Source organism: Leopardus geoffroyi, chromosome C2 (assembly GCF_018350155.1).
Source record: "Leopardus geoffroyi isolate Oge1 chromosome C2, O.geoffroyi_Oge1_pat1.0, whole genome shotgun sequence".
Taxonomy (NCBI): domain Eukaryota; kingdom Metazoa; phylum Chordata; class Mammalia; order Carnivora; family Felidae; genus Leopardus; species Leopardus geoffroyi.
Window position 1 is genome coordinate 125,238,916 of NC_059333.1, and position 22,588 is coordinate 125,261,503.

General features: G+C 37.5%; 1 protein-coding gene across 3 annotated transcripts in view; it reads right to left on the reverse strand.

The window, feature by feature from the left end:
• Positions 1 to 22,588, reverse strand: part of ARMC8 (armadillo repeat containing 8) — a 108,709-nt gene that overhangs the window by 80,330 nt on the left and 5,791 nt on the right. The window lies entirely within an intron of this gene.

The following is a 22,588-nucleotide window of genomic DNA, read 5'->3' on the forward strand; positions in this document are numbered from 1 at the left end:
TAAGGCAGATGCATTAGAATTTCTATAAAAATACTTACTATATTAATCATTCTCAGAAAAGCTTGTGACAAGATAAATAAGATGGGGAAGAGAGAAGATACCTAGTTCTCACTAAAACCGTAATTAGACAGTGAGATCTTTGTGGCGATCCCTGCCAGCTTTGCCAACAGAACTGAGCATAAGTATTAAGAAGCAAGGTAAGTTTCTTAATCAGCTGTTGGATGTCACCTTCATATGAACAACAGATAGGAGTATTGCTTCTGTTCAGTACCCACTAAAGGGAGAGAAAATCTGGCTCTCAGCAAGGAAAAAAGGGGAAGCACTTGATAAACAGTCCAAGAAGGGTAGTTCACAGGCAAGAGGAAGACATCCAGTCTGATGCAGAGAAGCTACGATGATAGGAAGCAGACATATGTAAAACAAAAACAAAAACAAAAACAAAGGTAAACGAGTTGTCACACTTTCTGTGAGGGATTTATCAAGTCCAACAGAGTTATCTAGTCTGAGATGGCTGAGGCTATGTAGAAAGGGGGGAGTTAAACATAAAGAGCAAGCAGAGACACTTACCTCTTTTTATTTGTACTGTGGAATTTCCTCTATTATATTATTTTCTGTAATACTTTGGGGGGGGCAATATTTTTTATATTTAATTTTCATTACTTAACTTTTTAAGATTTTCTTTAAGTAATCTCTACACCCAACAAGGGGTTCAAACTCACAACCCCAAGATGAAGAGCAGCATGTTCTACTGACTGAGCCAACCAGGCACCCCATTTAAAAAAAAAAAAAGAACATACGTTTAAGAACTAGAGAAAAAGGATTTTTGTCCCTTCTGTTTCTTTCTGATGGCTGCTGAAATATGCCCCTGTACTGCCGCCCATTCACAATGAATTATCATGGAGAGGAAGAAATACCGCTCCATTTTACCCAGAACCCCTAATCAGAAACAGCTAATTGACAAGACACAGTGCCAGCTTAAACCTCTGAGTCACCAAAAATATCTCTGGAGAAAAACTGCATAAACTCTAATTTCCTGATAGAATTAATTCAAAATCAAAACCTTTTTTTCCTATTATGAGCTTGCTACCAAAATATCCTCATAAGCAACCCAAATGCCTACTTTTAGTATGCACTCCATTTATAAAGAACAAACAGTGGAAGCAAACAAGCAAAACTGATAGAAATACTTGTGCCCAACAGATACCATTAAAGTACCTGCTAACAGGATTTGGTTTACTGAAAATAACAGAATCAGAGAGTTAGAAGGATTCTTAATAAGTATTTGTTCCAATCCCTTAGCTAACAAATGAGGGATGGATCTTCACTCTGATGTGAGATTACCAAAGTTTAAGTAGGGATGCAAACAACAGTACAAATACATCAAAAAATAATATATCAAGAGCAAAACCCAAAGTAAAACTCAAAATAGTATTCCTATAATATAAACAATGAGTTTTGTCACTCCACTTGAACATATGTGCTTCCCTGGGTTTCCAACATTTTAAGTCCTTCTGAGTACCTCAGACCCTTAGTTTCCCTTCTATCCAGGGGCTGATCTTCAGTTTTACTGTTCCTCTTCACGTTCTCTCTCACAGCTCTGGATCTCTTGCCTCTCAATGTGGTTTGGAAAAGGTGCTTGGGTTTAATACTTGTATCTTAAAAAACTTAAGTTTCACCCACGAACAGCAACTCTCTTTACTACTCTGTACCTGGTTCATTCAATTTTATAAGCACTGAATACCTGCTACATGCAAGGCACTGAGGAAGGCATTAAAGATTTTAAATTTAGCACAGCATGGTTCCTGCCCTCAAGAATTAATTCTCTACTGCAATTGTGTTTACACCTTTATATTCCCTACTAGAATATAAAACAGAAGTATAAACATATATAGGCAGCACTGAGGAGGGAGTTAGTAAACTAGGAGAATCTGTGATGAAGGCTTCTTAGAGGAGTTAGTTTTGTCAAACAAATAAGACAAGGGAAGAAAGAATCAGTGTCCCAACACAGCCATAGTGCATATGAAGCCAACACATATATACCATTAGCAAGTACATACCAGTTGCTGGCAGTGAGAAAGAAGGGAGGATAGATGACATCAAGAATGTAAAACACAAAAGGCTAACCAACAGGTGGCCCATAACTGGAGTACAGATTGTCTTTTGGTCACAGTTCTATGCTAGGTGCCAAAGAAGACACAAAAGGATGTTACAGCAGAACCTTGCATTTAAGGGGCTTGTAATCTAGAAGGGTGTCAGGCATGTACACACACACACACACACAAAACAATCCTCTGAGCTAACTAGGTAGCAGTGAGCTAAGGGGATATAGTCACAAATTCAATTTTACTCTGTGCTTTTGCCTAGCATATTCATTGATTTGTCTGTATGGGACAGTTCTTTTATTTTACTGCTTCCCTTTATAGACTAGGCACCTCTCCCCTTTCAGCCCTCTTCTCTTTCAAAAAGCAACCTGGAAATTTAAGAATTTGGGAAAGAAGGCAATTGATAAAGATAGTAAACAAACTGGCCAGGGAAAGCTTCTCTAAGAAGGTGATATTTGAGCAAAGACCTGAAGAAGATGAAGGAGTAAGTCATGTAGCCACCCAGGGGTGAAGCTGTTCAGGCAGAGAATGCCAAATGCAAAGGCTCTGAAATTGGAAGTATCTTCTGTGATCAAACAACAGGAGGCCATTATAGGTTGGCGCAGAATGAGTGAAGGAGAAAGCCACACAAAATAAGTTCAGAGAAGAGGGGCCAGATGGTAAAGAGCTACACTGTCCAATATGATGGCCACTGGCCTCATGTGGCTATTGAACATCTGAAATTTGGCTAAGAACTGAACTTTAAATTTCTTTTTCTGGGGGTGCCTGGGTGGCACAGTCGGTTAAGCGTCCGACTTCAGCTCAGGTCACGATCTCGCGGTCCGTGAGTTCGAGCCCCGCGTCGGGCTCTGGGCTGATGGCTCAGAGCCTGGAGGCTGTTTCTGATTCTGTGTCTCCCTCTCTCTCTGCCCCTCCCCCGTTCATGCTCTGTCTCTATCTCAAAAATAAATAAACGTTAAAAAAAAAATTTTTAATTTCTTTTTCTGGGGGGGGGGGGCGGGGAGGAGGGGCAGAGAGAGAGAGAATCTTAAGTGTGCTCTGTGCTCAGCAAGGAGCCCAATGTGGGGCTCAATCCCACAACACTGGGATCATGACCTGAGCCAAAATCGAGTTGGATGCTGAGCCATTCAGGCACCCTGAATTTTAAATTTTTTAACTTTAATTAATTAATATGTAAAATTTTAAAACCAAGACTGGATTCGGTTATTAGGAAACTTTTAAGAATGTCTGGAACTACTTGGGTACGTATATCTACTTGTTTAACTGTAAACTGTATGAAACCGAAATGCCAATCAAGTATTTCCAATCAAAATTTGGCATCCAAATTGTATAAAATACACACCAGATTTTGAAGACTTGAGATAAAAAAGTAAAATAATTTAATTAATAATTCCTTATGTTGTGTTTTGAAATAAAATTTTAATACATTGGTTTACGTTAGATATATTAAGATTAATTTTTTCTTTTTACTTCTAGAGCATGGCTGCTAAAAACTTTAAAATTCTATGTGTAGCTTAAATTAAGTTTTCCACTGGATAGGGCTGGGATAGAGACCTGTTAGTCACTGTAAGGATTTTGCTTTTTATGGTTTGAATTGGGACGCCATTAGAGTTTCGGGAAAAGAGAGACATGAACTGACTTGTTTTAAAAGGATCACTCTGGGGGTGTCTGAGTGGCTTAGTCAGTTACGCCTCTGACTTCGGCTCAGGTCATGATCTCGCGGTTCATGGGTTCGAGCTCCACATCGGGCTCTGTGCTGACAGCTCAAAGCCTGGAGTCTGCTTCAGATTCTGTGTCTCCTTCTCTCTCTGCCCCTCCCCCACTCACACTCTGTCTCTGTCCTTCTCTCAAAAATAAACATTAAAAAATAATAATAAACAAAAAAGTAAATGGATCACTCTGGTTGCAATCTTAGAAACAGACAAACGCATGGAAGGGGATGGAGGACAAAAGCAGGGAGACGAGTGGGAGGCTGTTTCAGTATCAGAAATGCTGTTATTTCAGAGAGATGATGGTAGCCTGGACTAGGACAAGAGTTTTGAAGGTAGTAAAGTTCACTCAGATTCCAGATAAATGTTGAAGTTGAAATGACTATCAAATTGGATATGCTGTCAGAATAGATATGGGCTATGAAAGAAGAGAGGAGCCAAGAGTAACATTTAAGGTTTTTTGCCAGAGTATCCAGAAAGATTTGAGGTGTCAATTAATGAGCTAAGTACGACTGTGAGTGATGCAGATTTGAGAAAACCAAAAATTCAGTTTTGAATATGTTAGGTTTGAGAATTTTATTAGCCATCCAAATGAGAATGTCAAGTTGGCAGCTGGATATAGGAATCTAGAATTTAGGAGAGAGTAGTGGGCTAGAGATACAAATCAGGGAAGTGCCAGCATGTTAATGGGATGAGTTCACTAAGGGAGTTCACTTTACCATGGATAAAGCAAGGTCAGAAGAGTGAATGCTGGAGCACCTGGATCAAGAAGAATTCCCGAAATGAGAGAATGTTTCAAGGAGAAAGTTATCAAATATCCCACATATGAATAAAGTACAGCATAAGATGATGACTAGGGCCTGATACAAAAATATGGAAGTCATCAGCAACCTTGATAAGAGCAGTAGAGGCAGACTGGTGAAGCCAATGACCACTTGAAGAGGGCATAAAGGAAAACAGGAAATGAGGAATTAGAGAAAATACAACTCTTTCAAGGAGTTTCATTTTGCAAAGGAGAGTGAAGAAACAGACTAGTAGCTAGAGGGAGAAGTGGAGTCAGGAGACCATTTTTTTTAAAGATGGAATTAATTAGAGCATAGTTATTCACTGATGAAAAATCTTTTTTAATTTAAACATTTTTAATGTTTATTTTTGAGAAAGAGAGACAGAGCATCAGCCAGGGAGGGGCACCGAGAGAAGGAGACAGAGAACCCAAAGCAGGCTCCAGGCCCTGAGCTGTCTGCATAGAGCCCAATGTGGGGCTCAACCCCACGAACTGTGAGATCATGACCTGAGCTGAATGAAGTAGGACACTCAACCAACTGAACCACTCAGGCGTCCCTGGAAACTTTTTTAATAGAGAAAAAATATGCAGCAATGAGGCAGCAGGAGAACTTTTGGAGCAATGTTCATGAATAATTGAGAGGGAACAAGATTTACTGACCAAGTAGAACATGGAACGTATAATAACTAGAGAGAATTAAGAAGATGGATATGGCAGTGAGCACTTGTGGACACGGTCTCTAATTACTCCTATTTTTTGAGAGTAAAAAATGGTGACAGTGGGTGGGGACGTGGGTGGTTTGAAGAAAGGAGGAATAAGAAACCGAATGGGCCAGGAAAATGTACCAGGATTGCCAGGCAGCACTAGCCTTCTTGAGGTTCATAATTATGAATTTAAAGTATGACCAGTCAGCATGGCTCTTTTCTCCCCCAGCAACATTAAAACGTACAGAAGTAGGCATGAAAAATAGAGCTGAATTTAACCAGGGTTGGAATTTCATCACACAAGGATGACAAAGCTAGGGGAAGGGGTCGGCTGAGTTGAAGATATATACAAAGTTGTGATTGTAATGATGGATCTACTGAAGGCCAGTGAAAGAGTGGTAGGACTAACAGACTCTAGATAACAAATGGACTCAAGGATTGTTGACAATGGAGCAGTGGAAGGAGTGGCTTGGAAGGACAGAAGGTGGTGGCTAGGATACCTGAAATTGAGATTATGGACGAACTTTAGTTATCAAGTCAAGGTCTAGGAAATGACCATGGGAACAAGTACCTCAAGACAGGATGGAGGATATGGTCATTGGGGAAGCCTACAGCTTAATAAAAATTATCTACATAGGCAATGAAATTTCCCTATTTCCATAAATCATCACACAAGTAGTTCTAGAGAAAGTGACCGTGAGCTACGAGCTAAATCTTAAAGAAATGAAGGAGAATGAGCCTATAGATGCACAACAAGGTAGAGTCAGAAGAGAAGATACAGATCAGGACTATTCAGAGAAAAGGGAAAGACAGGGGTCTGAAAAGAGCAATGAGGAGCAAGTCTATTTCCATCTCTAGAGATAGAGGGATATCAAAGACATGGAAGGAAAAACAGCCACCAGCTGAAGAAGTTTACAACAGAAAGCTGGGAAAAAGTGTCACCAGAGGAACTCCCAGGTCAGTCTAAACAAAAAAGATGAAAGAAATGTTCAGAGAAGCAGCAGGAGAAAGACCAAGGGATGTGGATAGAAAACTAAAAAGACAGTTATATGGGCATACGGAATGACCCTAGACACCTGGACTTTTTGTGGTAGTTAATGTAAACAGATATAAAGAGCTTAGTGCTGATGATCTCAAGGGAAAAAGAAGTGTGGCTACGATACTGGGGAGGAGTGGAAAGAGCTTTGGGGCTCTTCTTCATTCTTGCCAACAACAGTGCAGGGAGGGACAGTTTGATCTGGGCACTCCTTATTTACTCCAGAAATAGGAGAAGCACTGGGGTTCCTTCTTCCCTCCTGCCCACAGAGATAAGAGGATTAGGAGAGTTTCTGATGTCCTGTCCTTTCAAGATGTGACTTCCCTTCAATTCAAAACACCAATGCCCTTTTAAATTGCTTCCTGTAACTTCCGGTAGCTAAACACATGGTGAATCTTCCATTCCTCCAACTGACCGAGTGAATGTGCCAAGCAGCCAACTAAAGCTCAGGATACAGTCTGTGCCCATAAAGGAGAGCAAAGCTAGCCAGGGTCAGACTGTGACCTCCGCGATTTGGCACAAGGCTTCAAACAAATGACCTAACAAGTCCTTAAAAGCTGGATCTGAACTCATTTTATGCATTCAAAGCTGCAGTAAAGCTACTACAAATATATATATAAAACCCCTGTTGCATTTTATACTTACTAGCACTCCCTGAAATTATATTACATGAAAAGGTACATGGGTACCTTTAGCAGAAAGTTTGTAGATACCAAATTTGTGAATCAGAGTTAATTCTAAGAAGAGTTGAATCCACCGTGTGTACAAACAGGTATTAATCATTAAAAAGAAAGAGAAGCCTGAAGCAAATTTCTTTTTGTAGGAAAACAAAAACAGAAACAGGTAATAAGTTGCATTCCATAATGGAGAAGTACTAAGGAAAGCAATTTCCCTTTTATTAGGGTGACCAACTATGACAGACAGCCTCTAAGATGGCCCCCAATGATACCTACCTCCCGGTATTCAAACCCTGTGAAATGTGTTCCCTTGAGTGAAGACTGGACTTAGTAACTTGATTCTAGCAAACAGAATGCAGTGGAGGTGACGGGATGTCATTTCAGAGTTGGGGGTGTGTACGTGTGTGTGTGTTGGGGTGTGTACGTGTGTGTGTGTGTGTGTAAGGCCAGCTTCCATGCTGTGCTATGGAGAGGCTCACATGGAATGGAACTGCAGGAAGCCCCTAGCCGTCGGCCAGCAAGGAACTGCAACTGCCCACATGGAACTAAATCCTGCCAATAACCATGTGAGTGAGCTTGGAAATAGATCCTCCCTCAGTTGAGCCTTCAGGTAAAACATGGTTCCTCCTAACACCCTGAATGCAACCTCTCAAGAAACTTTGGGGCAGAGGTACCGACTAAGCCACACCTGAATTCCTGACCTACAGAAATTGTGAGATAATGAATATAAGTTTTAAGAAGCTAAGTTTCAGGGTAATTTGTTACACAATACAATAAATAACTAATACACCTTCAATTTTTTCATCCAAAATAGGATAATTTTAAACAGTGAACGAGAGCACTATTACTCGTTATCACAAAGTAACCAACATAAATGAAGAGTGCTAGAAACAAAGTAGGCTGTACGATCATCCTACTTTTAATCCTTCTTTAGTAGTACCTAAGAAGAAAAACTTAGAGATACCTCAGAAAACTGGCCAGACAATCCTGAAAAGGCAAACTAAAACAGTCTCTGATTACCCTTCTGAATAAGACACAGACAAGGCACTTTCTCACAGCACTGCTGAAGCCTATGGGTAATCACAGAAGACATTTTTCTGCTGCCTCTCTGAAGCCTTTGAGTCTGCCCCACCCAGCTGCCACACTCTCCAGCTGCCTTGCTGAAGCCAGCGGACACACAATACACACAGGGAACATCTCATTGCCTGGCCCTGATGACCAAGAAGGGTGGCTTTCCAGAGCTGCACAGGACTATACAACTGGACAGAGAGCTCCTGGCAGGCCACCACCCCCAGGACACTGCAGAGACAGAAAGAAGACTGAAATACAACACTCTTCATGTGAAAAAAGCCTATTTGTTTGGCATAGAGCTTCAGCCTGAAGGCCAGGCATCAAATTTCCCACACACTAGAGGCTAAAAAGGCACTCCCAGGGAGACAACATACTTGTCCACCACCTGGGCCTTGGGCTCAGCAAAACTCCCCAGTAATGAGTTTATACACTTGTCTGGAGCCCAGACTTTTGCAACTGTTGCCCTAGGGACACCTCTAGATCCTATGGTTTGGAGGTCCACAGGAACTACAAATGTAGCCCCACAGGACTGCATATATTTGCACAGTTGAAAAACTGCTGCCTGAAGGTCTGGCTTCCAATCAGCCTGAAACTAGGTGCTAAAAGAGATTCCTTCTCTTGGATTGCTCACAGGTCTTGGCACATCCTCAATAACAGGGGCTTATCAAGAATAAATCAGGCAGTTTAAACAATCACAAAAGTACAAGAGACAACCAAGAGCTAGTCAAGGTTGAAGGATAAGGATCAGAACCTACATAAAACCACTCCTTCAAGACTGAGAAAGGTAGCTGTTTTGCCTGACAGAAACAAGCGCAGATAATCAAACAAAATGAGCAAACAGAGAAATATGTTCCCAACAAAAGACGACAAAACCTCAGAACAAGACCTTAATGATATGGAGACAAGGAATCCACCTGGATAAGGAATTCAAAATAATGGTCATAAAAATGTTCATGGAACTTGGAAGAATGGATGAACACAGTGAGAACTTCAACAAAGCCAAAGCACCAAAGAAAAGTCACAGGGCTAAAGAATACAATAACTGAACTGAAAAACGCACTGGAGAGGTGCAAACAGCAGACTGGATGAAGTAGAAGTACACATCAGTGAGCTGGAAGATAAATCAATGGAACTCACCCAAACAGAGCAGCCAAAAGAAAAATAATCTTAAAAAATGAAAATAAGGGATCTCTGGAACAACATCAAGTAGAATAACATTTGCATTATAGGAAGTCCAAGAAGAAGAAAATACAGATAAAGACACAGGAAACTTACTTGAAGAAATAATGGCTGAAAATTCCCCTAAAGAAGGAAACAGACATCCAGGTCCAGAAAGTCTAGAGAGTTCCAAAGAAAATGAACCCGAAGACAGCCACACTGGGACATATTATAATTAAAATATCAGAAGTTAGAAATAAAGAATCTTTTTTCCTTTTTGTTTTTGAGAGACAGAAGGAGCATGAGCAGGGGAAGGCGAGAGAGAGAAACTCGAAGTAGGGTCCATGCCCAGCTCTCAGCCCAGAGTGGGGCTTGATCCCACAATGTGAGATCGTGACCTGAGCCAAAATCAAGAGTTGATCAACCAAATGAGCCACAGAGGTGTCCCAAAAGAGAATCTTAAAAGCAGCAGGAGAAAAACAAATTGCTATGTTCAAGAGAAATCCCATAGGCTATCAGATTTCACAGAAGAAACTTTGTAAGCCAAAAGGGAGTGGCTTGATATATTCAAAGGGCTGAAAGGATAAAAACCTCCAACCAAGAATACCCAGCAAGATTACCATTCACATTTGAAGGACAGTTTTCCAAACAAACAAAAGCAAAAAGAGTTTATCACTATTAAACCATCCTTACAAGAAATTAAAGAGACTTCTTTAAGCTAAGAAAAAATGACACTAATAACAAGAAAACATACAAAACTAAAAATTCTTACTGAAAAAGGTAAATAAATATATAGTAACAGTAGTGGATTAATCACTTATAAAACTAAGATGGTTAAGATAAAAATTGGTAAAATTAACTAAAACTACAATAATTAGTCAAGAGATACTAAAATAAAAAGATGTAAAAAGGGGCATAAAATGTACGGTGAGAGAAAATAAAATTATAGTTTTGTAATGTATTCAAATTTAAGTTGCTATTAACTTAAAATAGACTATTACATACCCAAGATAATATGTGTGAATTTCACGGTAATCACAAAGCAAAAAACTTACGGTAAACACACAAAATGCGGGGGCACCTGGGTGGCTTAGGTGAGTATATGGCTTTGACTCAGGTTGTGATCTTGCAGTTTGTGCGTTTGGGCCAGCATTGGGCTCTCTACTGTCAGTGCAGAGCCTGCTTTGGATCCTCTCTCTCCCTCTTTATCTGACCCTACCCCAATTGTGTTCCCTCTCCCTCTCTCAAAAATAAATAAAACATTAAAAAAAAAATTTTAATGCACAAAATAACAAAGAAATCTAAACACTAAAGAAAGTCATCAAACCACAAGGGAAAAGAGAAAAAGAAACAAGGACAGAGAAGAACTAAAACACAGCCAGAAAACAATGAACAAAATGGCAAAAAGTACATACCTATCAATAATTACTTTAAATGTAAATGGACTAAATTCTCCAACCAAAAGACATAGAGTGGCTATATAGATTTTTTTTTTAAAGGACACATCCATACCTTGCCAACAAAAGACTCAATCCAGAAGGACAAAAACACACAGAGACTGAAAGTGAAGGAATGGAAAAAGATATTCCATGCAAATAGAAAAAGAAAACCAGTGTAGTGATTCTCTTATTAGACAAAATAGACTTCAAAACAAAGACTGTAATAAGGGACAAAAAGAGGCACTACAAAATAATAAAGAGGTCAATCCAACAAGAAGATACACCATTTATAAATATATATTCACCCAACAGAGAAGCTCCAAAATACATACAAATATAAATAAACATAAAAGGAGAAAAAGATAGCAAAACAATACAAATTGGGGATTTTAACACCCCCCCCTTGCCTTAAATCAATGGGTTGATCATCCAGAGAATCAGTAAGAAAACATTGGTCCTGAATGACATATTAGACCAGATAGATGTAATAGACATATACAGAATATTCCATCCCAAAGCAGCAGAATATACATTCAAGTGCACATGAACATACTTCAAGATAGCTCACGTTAGGCTACAATACAAGACTCAATTTCAGGAAGACTGAAATTATATGTAAAGCATCTTTCTGACCACAATGGTATGAAACTAGAAATCAATTAGAAGAAAAAAACTGGAAGAACTACAAATACATAGAGATTAAACATGTCACTGAACTATTGGGTCATAGAAGTAATAAAAAATACCTAGAGACAAACGCAAACAGAAATACAACATATCAAAATCAATCAGATGCAGCAAAAGCGGTTCTAAGAGGGAAGTTCATAACAATACAGGTCCACCTCAAGAAACAAGAGAATCTCAAATAAATAACTTTATACTAAAGGAACTAGAAAAAGAACAAAGCCCAAAGTTAGCAGAAGGAAGGAAATAATAAAGATCAGAGTGGAAATGAATGAAACAAAGACTAAAAGACAATAGAAAAGGTCGACAAAATTAAGAAACAGGTCTTCAAAACGATAAACAAAATGGACACACTTTTAGTTGGACACACCAAGAAAAAAGAGAAATTCAAATGAAATTAGAAATGAAAAGAAGCCAAGTTACAACTGATACCACAGAAACACAAAATCATGGGACTACTATGAACAATTATATGCCAACAAATTAAACACAGAAGAAATGGATAAACTTCTAGAAATTTAAAGTATTCCAAGACTGAATCATGAAGAAATAGAAAAGCAGAATAGACGGATTACTAATAAGAACATTCAATTAATAATCAAAAACCTCCCAACAAACAAAAGTCCATGACCAGAGAGCTTTACTGGTGAATTTGAGAAGATTTAACTCAAAGATTTAATATGATTCTTCTCAAACTCTTCCAAAAAACTCAAGAGGAGGAAATGCTTCCAAACCCATTTTATGAGACCAACATTACCCTGATACCAAATCTGGATAAGGACACCCCAAAAAAAGAAAATTACAGGCCCAACATCCCTGATGAACACAGATGCAATAATCCTCAGCAAAATATTACCCAACCAAACTCTACAATATATTAAAAGGATGACACATCATGATCAAATGGGATTTACTCCAGAGATGCAAGAATGGTTCAACATCCAATAATTAATGTCATACATATTAAAATTAAAGATAAAAATTACAAGACCATCTCAATATATGCAAAAAAACATTTGACAAAATCCAACATCCATTTAAAAAAAAAAAAACCTCTAATATTGGTTATATAGGAAACATGCTTCAAAAATACTAAAGGCAATACATGTCAAACCCACAGCTAAGATCATACTCAGTGGTGAAAAGCTGAAAGCTTTTCCACTAAGATCAGGAACAGAACAAATAGCCCATTCTTTCCACTTGTATTCAACATTGTACTGGAAGTCTTAGTCACAGCAATTAGGCAAGAAACAGAAATAAAAGGCATAATATTAGAAAGAAAAAATCAAAACTGTCACTACTTGCAGGCAATATGATACTATATATAGAAAATCCATAGATTCCACCAATAAACTATTAAAACTAATAAATGAATTCAGTGAACTTGTGGGATAAAAGTAATAAAAATAATGAACTATAAGAAAACAATCCCAATCATAATTGCATCAAAAAAGAATGAAAACTTTAAGGCACACATGAAAGAAACTGAAGACACAAGTATTCTGTGCTCATCAAGTGGAAAAATCAATATTGTTAAAATATCCATATTACCCAAAGCAATCTACAGGTTCAATTCAATCTCAAAATTCCAAGGACATTTTTCATAGAACTAGAACAAATAATTCTAATTTTTGTATGGAACCACAAAAGACCCCAAAGAGCCAAAACAACCTGGGGGGGCGGGGAGGGAAACTAAGAGTTATCATGTTCCCTGGTTTCAAATTATACAACAAAGCTTTAGTAATCAACACAGTACGGTAACAGCACAAAAACAGACACATGTATCAACAGAAAAGAGCCCAGAAATAAACCCAATTCTATGTGGTCAATTAACTTCTAACAAAGAGTCAAGAATATACAGTGGGAAAGGACAGTCTCTTCAACAAATCATGTTGGGAAAACTGAACAGCTACAATACAAAATAATAAAAATGGACCACTATTAAAAAAAAATGGAACACTATTTTACTGTATACATAAAAACAACTCCAAATAGATTAAAAACTCAAATGTACAACCTAAAACCATAAAACTCCTAGAAGAAAACATAGGTGGTTAAGCTCCTTGACAATGGTCTTAGCAATATTTTTTATATCTGACTCCAAAGGCAACAGAAAAAAAATCAACAATAAACATATATGAATACATCATCCTAAAAAGCTTCTACACAGCAAAGGAAACAAAAAGGCAACCTACTAAATGAGAGAAGATATTTGCAAATCATATATTCTATCAAAGGTTAACAGCCAATACATACAAAGAACTCATACAATCCCGTAACAAAAAAAATCCAATTAAAAAATGAGCAGAGAATCTGAACCGATATTTTTCTAAGAATACACACGATGGACAACAGGCATTATGAAAAGATACTCAAAATCATTAATCATCAAGGAACAGCAAATCAAAACTAAAATGAGGTATCACCTTACAGCTATCAGAATGGCTAGAATAAAAAACAAGAAATAACCAGTGTTGGCAAGGATGTGGAGAGAGGGAATCCTTGTGTACAGATGGGAATGTAAACTGGTGCATCCACAATGGAAAACAGTATAAAGGTTCCTCAAAAAACTAAAATTAGAGCTACCACATAATACAGCAATTCCACTACTGGGTATCTAGCTGAAGAAAATATAAACACTAATTCAGAAAGATATGTGCACCCCTATGTTCACTGCACCATTATTTACAATAGCCAAGGTATGAAAAAAAACTAAGTGTCCATTAATGTACGAATGGATAAAGAAGATGTAGTATATATAACTGACCCTTAAACAACAAAGGTTTAAACTTCATAGGTCTGCTTATGTGCAGATTTAAGGTACTATAAATGTATTTTCTTCCTTATGATTTTAATATTTTTTTCAAGCTTACTTTATTATAAGAATACAGTATATAATATATACAATACATGTGATATTTGGCTGTTGATGTTATCAGTAAGTCTTCTGGTCAAAACTATACTAGTAGTAATTAAGTCTGTGGGGAGTCAAAAGTTATATGTGGATTTTTGACTGCATGGGAGTTGTGTCCCAACCCTCATGTTGTTCAAGGGTCAACTATATATACTATGGAATATTACTCAGCCATAAATGAGAATGAAATCATGGCATTTGTGACAACATGGATGGACCTTGAAGGTATTATGCTAAGTGAGAGAAGTCAGAGAAAGACAAATACTGCATGTTTTCACTTATATGTGGAATCTAAAAAACGAAACAAAACAAAATAAAACCAAGACTCATAGATACAGAGCATAGATTAATGGCAGGGGCAGGGCGGCGGGGAGGAGGCAGGGGACCACATGGCTAAGGGGAATCAATAAATACACAGTTTCAGTAATAAAACATATGTCATGGGATGTAATGTACAGTACAGATCATGGGAAATAGAGTCAATAACACTGTATTAATTTTGTTAGGTGACAGATGGTAACTAGACATATTGTAGTGACCATTTCACAATGCATAGAAATGTCAAAACGCTATGTTGTACACCAAAAAGTAATATTAATACTGTATGCCAATTATGCTTTAATAAATAAATATAAATCCCCACCACTTGGAAAAAAAAATTCTTAAGGAAGGGTTTTGAATGTCGAATTACTAAATTCCAGACTTACCACATACGGGATTTAACTTAAAAATTAAGAGAAATAAAATTGTTCAACTGCTGTTTTACAACTTGAAGTAAAACAAGGAGTTTATTAAACAATCAAGACTAACAGTGTTAATAAGAAAATATCAAGCTATTTTATTTTGTTCATTAAAGTCTTGCTGTATGTACATTTCATTAAAATATAATGTTCTTTATTTCTAACATACTCAAGCATTGTGTGGCAGGAAGAACAAATGATCTGGCATTTGAAGACTTGGGTTTGAGTCCTCATTCTACTACTTACTAGCCTTGTGACTTGGGCAAAAACAAAAATTTGAGACCATTTCTTCAATTATAAAATGGTGACATTACCACATAGCTCAGAGTGTGAAACAAATGCAAAAGTACCACACAAATAAGATTTCAGGGAAATTTTATTTTCATATAAAAAAGATAATTGCTTTAACAAGTATACTAATGATTCTTTTGATTATTTATCTTCATGATTAAAGTCTAACTATCCAAAGATACCCTTTTTCTTTTCTTTTCAAACATCTTTTTTTACCTGATGCCTTTTTCCCAGAGCACGCTAATTACTCAGCAAGAAATAGGCATCTGAGTGCTAAACTTAAAAATCTAAACTTTCATTATTTGAGATTTTTAAAAACCATTAAAATGTATAAAAGTAATAATTTGTGCATTTCTATAACTTCCATGATAACTTTAAGTGTTATGATGGACTCACAGAGAATGTAACAGTTAAGAAAACCAATATATAGTTCAAGAAGTAATCAATTTACAGTGTTCTTTCTCCCATACAACCAACCCAGAAGAAAAAGGGAAATAAGTATTTTATAATACCTGTTATTTGTTTATGTTACAGTTTACAAAACATTTCATATCTATTTTCTCATTTAAATCACGTGATCTTTAGAAATTAAAACGTAACGATTCTCAAAGGGAAATTCTGATCCCTAACATATGAATGTTTAAACTAGTAATTGCCAACAAAACAAACAAAACCCTAGTAACTGCCAATCAAATTTAACATCTCAATTATCCCACAAACTACCAGGAACTTCAAGATAAAATTGCTTTCATAATCTTCATCATTCAGCACTGTAAGGATAAATCTTGGTTTGGGGGAGAGATCAAAGAAACACAACTAAAAATATAGGATGTTTGAATTCCATAAATATTCCATTTAAAACCTATTTCAGGCTGAAATCCAATATATGAAATATTCAATTTACCCTTGCATTATGCTAGGTGCTGGTAATAGATAAAACAGAGTCCCTTACCCAAAAGGCATTCACAGTACAGAAAAGAAACATATATGTAACTCACGAGTGTAACTTACAGGATCAGTGCAATAAGTGGATACAAAATAAAGCTGAAGATATAATTAACTGAAGTACTGAAGTTAGGGGTGGAATGGGAGGTGATGTCTAAGCAGTGAGGATGATTAATCTGAAAAACTAGTCTTTTTTTCCTCCCTTTTCACCTAGCAAAATAATACAAGAACTCTAGGTGGAGAGCACAATACACGCACAAGAGAACATGGTGTGTTCGAAAAATGCAATTTAGTATTATGATATAGTATACACTTGGGAATCCAAAACAAAGCTGAAGTTGCACCCTTTAATTCAGTCAACAAATATTTAAACAACTATGCAGGCACTTTTCTTCTAGGCAATAAACAAAGACACACCTCCCCAAACTCACCTTTGCAGAGCTTCAGCAAGGGGAGAAAGATAAAAAGCAAAGAATGTAATAAATAAATGATACAGATTAGAGGACTATACACAATATGGGGGAAAATGTTTAATAGCACATTTTATTTCCATGTCCTTATACACTCTCACAAGCAGGTGGGAAGAAAAAGGGCAGGAGAAAAAGAGGGAGATACACACACCACTCAAAAAGTCCCATGTTCTCTGCAGTTCTAAACAGGAACAGCACTATTCCCTAAGATACATTTTATAAATCCATGTAAGTGATTTTGGCTGTCAAAATGACAACAGGTGTCACTGATATCTAGTAGGCAAGGACTCAAGATGCTGGCTGGATGTTCTGCAATGCGTGGGGCAACGGGCCCACATCCAAAAGACTTTCCACTGTGCACTCATGTAGGCAAAACAAAATTTTAAAAATTAATTATCTTAGGGGCCCCTGGGTGTCTCAGTCACTTAAGTTCATGATCTCACAGTTCAAGAGTTCCAGACCCATGCTGGGCTCTATGCTGACAGCATGGAGCCTGCTTCGGATTCTCTCTTCCTGTCTGCCTCTCCACTGTTCTCTCTCTCACTCTATCAAAATAAATAAGTCAGCTTTAAAAAAAATCTGAGTCTAGAATCTAACTCAATTTTGCATATAAACACAAAATATGTTCTGTATTTTACAGTACAATCATTTTCCCAAAAATGCAACTCCCATATAAATAAGGAAAAGGTTGTACTTTGTCTTGTTAGGAACTTTACCAAAAAAGGATCATTGCAGAAAGTCACATTAAAAAAAAAATAGACAATTCTTTCCTAATTTTGAGAGCAAAAAATCTGTCCATCTGGGCCAATACAAAAAAAAAAAAAAAAAAAGAAGAAGAAAGAAAATCATCAACAAAGACTGACCTTTTCCTTGCAAATAGGTATCATGCCCTTCCCATGTATCCCAAAATTCCCACTTACCTCCAAATCAAAAAAAAAAAAAAAAAAGAAGAAGAAAATGCCCAAGTACTATTTAAAAAGATTTTGGTGTTGTGTTGTTGTTTTCTTTTAATTTTTGAATTCTGGTAAACTTCTGGCCCCATTAGAACTCAATGAGATTCTCATCCAAATTCTTTCACACCTGTCATATAGTATTTTTGCAACTATTTTTATTTATTTATTTTTTATCATGGGATTCATACTTTGGTGTTTCTAGAGGTTCGCAGCATTTCTCTCCCCCCAGATGAGAAATCTAGTTTGGCTGGGTCCTATCTGTGTAGAACGTAACATAATTATGACAACTGAGACTCCTAGAATATAATCTGCTTTAATTTCACAAACTCAATCATGAAAATACTTAAATACTTCATTTTTAACTTAATCTACTTGGATAAGAGGCAACCCTCAACTCTCAATAATTAAGACTCAAAATAGGGCTTTACATGTTAAGAAAACACTTTAAGATAAATAGTAAATAAGTCCATGCCCAGAGTTTGAAAATAAAATTTTAAAATGTGTAAGACTGTACAGTTTTTTTCTGTCTTAAATTGGGTGTTTGGAAATTTGGCTCTGACACTTTATATAAGAGCGTATGACAGTGCACAGTCTGCCTCTCTAGTTCTCAGTTTCCCCAATTAAAAAAAAAATGGTAAGAATGAACTAAAGATTATCTACAGATTTCTTCCACAAAGACTCTGTAATTTTACACTCACACAAAGAGGGATTTTTTTTCATAATTCAAAAACCAGAGCACAGTTATATTAAAAGGGATATGAAAAGTAGTCTTTATTTTTTCTGTGGTGAGTTTTTAATGTAATAAAATATTATTATAGCTCTTGTATAATATCAACAATTGCTATAAACATGCTTTGGTGGTCACAAGAAATGGAAGCAATTTAGCATTCATGCTTCTTTCTAATCAGGTACTGCAGAGCTTATCCTTTTAAAGTATGGTCAAATCACAAGGACTTATTTGGGTCTGGATGATCTTTAAGGTTCCTTCTAACTATTAAATTCTATTCGTTTACTCTTCAAAGTAGATGGGAATGTCTGAAGACTGGGAGCCAAGAGGAGACCCTTCCAGAGAGAGTAAAGGAACTAAGTAAAGATCTATGGTACGAACAGCCTAATCTGGAAGTCCAAGGAAGCAAAACCATCTCTGGGGCATAGGAATGACAAAGTTTGTGAGGGGTTTTACAAAGACTGAGATACTCTGGGTTGGCTGAGGTTCATTTAGATGCCTCCCAAGATGATAAAATAGCCCAGGAAACCCACTAGATTTATTAAAATGCTTCTCAATCTTGACATAACAGAGTAAGGCTATTCAGTCATGGTTGCAGTGTCCTGGACCATAAGAATATTGTAAGTTGTTATTCAAGATTGAAATAATATAATGGCTTAGAGATCCTGGGTAACCATCTTTCATGGTACACCTTGTAAGTGTTACTGTCCACACAGGCTGTCTCCTGATTTTTAAAAAGGGCTTATTTGCTTTAGAGTTTTAGAGACAGAACACCAGTGCCTCGGAGCTATCCATGGTGCTTGACTCAGATGCAGCCCACCACTTACAACCATTGGTGCATTAGCCTTCCTACTAAATAGTACCATTAAGGATCTGTCTGACCCATCATCCACACAGTGGCCTGTGACAATCAGGCCAGTATCATGGGCCACTTGTAATCTCTGTCTATTCCACTTTGCCTGTGCCCAGACCCCCAAGTGCCTTACTTTGTCCCAGCATGGATCTCCAGCTAGCCTACCCTTTTCTCCCAGGCCTGCTACTTCATCTGCTATACAAAACCCATCCTGTGGAGATGGTGTACTTATAGAAGATCACTGGCATACTCTGGGCAAAAGATTATGGTTCTTCCAAGCCAAGTCCCCACATGCCACATGATACTTTATATGAGTTTTAAAACCTTACTATTATTACAATTTTTACCATTCAAAAATGAATATAAATGACCTTTAAATTTTGCTATATATGTTTGTGATGGACTTTGGGATCAGTAAAAAAGAAAAAAAAAAGGAAATATTACAAGACTGATGTGTGAGCTAGTTTCAGGGAATCATAAACCACTTGAAATTATGTGCTTCTTTAAACAGATGCAGGTTTTTCTGGGGAAGAGGGTGTTGATTCTCCTATCCTTAAAAGGTTAAGAACCACTGATCAATATGGTAATGACTCCCAAATAATGATCACCCCAGGTTTAAGCACTAGATTTTTATGTTTGTGATGTAACAAATATATTTGGTCTTTGCCCCAGTTCCTGGCACAAAGCTACTAAAATCCTTGGGATTCCTTAAGTGGTAAGAGTGTCTGTGGTTATTCATAAGGATCCCCCTTTGAGCACACCTGAGTTTATGCTAATGAACGATCAGGCTAGGGCCCCAAGAGAGCCTCAGGATGAGACTGGTAACCAAAGAGACCACATGATTACAGGGCTGGAACTTCTAGTCCTATCCAGCAATCTCTGGGAAGGGGGAAAATGGTGGTGGTGGTGGAGTGGCAGGGGGTGGCGGTCGGGGTGGGGGTGCTGGAGATTAAAGTACTATAAAAACACTTGAATAAAATTTGATGAGCATCTGGGCGGGGGAATGCATCCATGTGCCAGGAAAGTGGCATACCCCAATTACATGGGGACAGAAGTTACTGCATTTGGGACACATCTGGATCTTGCCCTATGTGCCTCATCATCTGGCTGTTCACCTGTATCCTTTATAATAAACTGGCAAACAAAAGTTAGTATTTTCCTGAGCTTTGTGAACCATTCTAAAACCAAGGAGGGCTGAGATGCCTGGGTGGCTCAGTAGGTTATGTGTCTGACTTTGGCTCAGGTCATGATCTTCTGGCTCGTGGATTCGAGTCCAATGTTGGGCTCTGTGCTGACAGCTCAGAGCCTGGAGCCTGCTTCAGATTCTGTGTCTCCCTCACTCTCTGCCCCTCCCCCACTCACACTCTGTCTTTCTCAACAATGAATAAACATTAAAAAAATATTTTTTTTAAAGGAGGGTGTTGTAAGAACATCAGATTTATAGCTGGTTGGTCAGAGGCACAAAAAAACCTGGACTTGCAACTGGTGTCTCAGGTGGGGCAGTCTTGTAAGACTGAGCCTTTTACCTGCGGGATCTGACACTAGTTTTAGGTAGGTAGTGTAAGAATTCAGTTAAATTGTACAACACCCAGCTGGTGTCCATAGAGAACTGGAGAATTGCCTGGTGGTATAGAAAACACTCCAGAATATCCAACTGCCTATTGCACACCGCTAAAGAGATGTCCAGAAAATACAGCAAACTCAGCAGATCTAAAATGAAACTTATTTTTCCTCCATACTCCCCTAACATGTTCCTCTCCTAATCCTCAGTAGATGATACCACCTAATTGTAAAGGTAAAAGTCCTGTCAATCACGTTTGATTATAATCATGACTCTTTTCCTCACTTCCCTTACCTTATCATTCACCAACAACTTTTTGGAATCCTAATAAATTCTTAAAATACTCCTGAAGCAAAAGAATCGTGTGTTCTATAATAATTTTGCAGGTGATTATGACCACGAAATATTAGTAGACCCTATACGCTGTAAACTTCCTACTGCCTCCACAACTTTTCATTTTCATGAGGCAGCATAATACTCTTAACATTCCCCCTCCTCCAATAACTGTATTATGAATATACTGGAGAATGTAGCTAACTCGTTATTCTTCTAATTTTATAGAAGGAAGTCAAAACAGTTTTTCCTTTATCAAAGTGACAACTGGAGGCTGTTTCTACAAAACAACTCTTATTTGGAATTCCTTTCACTCCCATCTAAATAGTCCCAGGGATCATAGCACCACTGCTTAGTGAAGACTGCTGTTCTCTGGTTTCCAAAAGCTAACAAGACTTTTCCTTTGTCAATAACTCCCTATCTTTACCCACAAGCCAATATGACAGATGGTATGGCAAAACAATCGCCAAATCAGAAATAAAAAAGATACAAGCCAAAACCACTGAAATTCCTGGCTCTTGGCACTATTTTAAAAATCTTAATGGAAATGGGAGGAGACAGGAAGGCTAGATCTCCAAGTGAAATAGAAAGACCCTACACAAAGGTGTTCTAACTCTTGGTTAAGTTCAAAAGACTTCTTGAGCACTCACTGAATTCAGGTGGCAATCTTTCCTTAAAGATACAAGATGCCCAGAAACATACAAATGAGCATCTGCATTCTTCATACATTGCCACTAAAGATTTAGAAGTTCATCCTGTTAAATTCCTTTTGGGACTGACCACCTTCTGACATACCCTGAGCTTTCTGGTGCTTTGTGGAGTGAATTAATGGCAAACTTCAAAATGTACTGACCAGATTTTACTCTGCATTTATTACTAAAAACCAAGAGAGGCCAAGTTCATGCCTATAGTATAGCCAGGCTTACCTTCACATAAAAATCTTTCCTATTGTCAGTTGTCCATGTAAGAGAGCAAATCAATTGTTTCTAATTATCAAGAACAGAACCAAATCAAGGAATACTCAGACTTGGGCTACCCTGTACACTTCTACCAGCCGTTGGTCAAAAAGGCATAATGGCACTAGGAAAACATTGTGAAGAAGACAACTGAAATAGATGCCTTAGCTGTCTATAGCAGCCTACAATGTTATTCAATGGCATTTTATTATCTTTCCTCTCAAATCATTACGAAGTGACCAAAATAAAATGCAATCATCCTCTTAACAGAGTCTTTCACAAAGCATAAATTTTCATTTCGGTTAAGTCCAATTACTAATTGGACTCAATTTTTAATTAAAAAAATTTTAAACAGGTCGTGTGTTTGGTGTTAGATCTAAAACTTCTTCACCAAGCCCAAGGTTCTGCAGATTTTCTCTTGTTTATTCTAAAAGTTTCATTTTATGTTTTACAATTAATGGTAATTATGTTTTATTTTAAA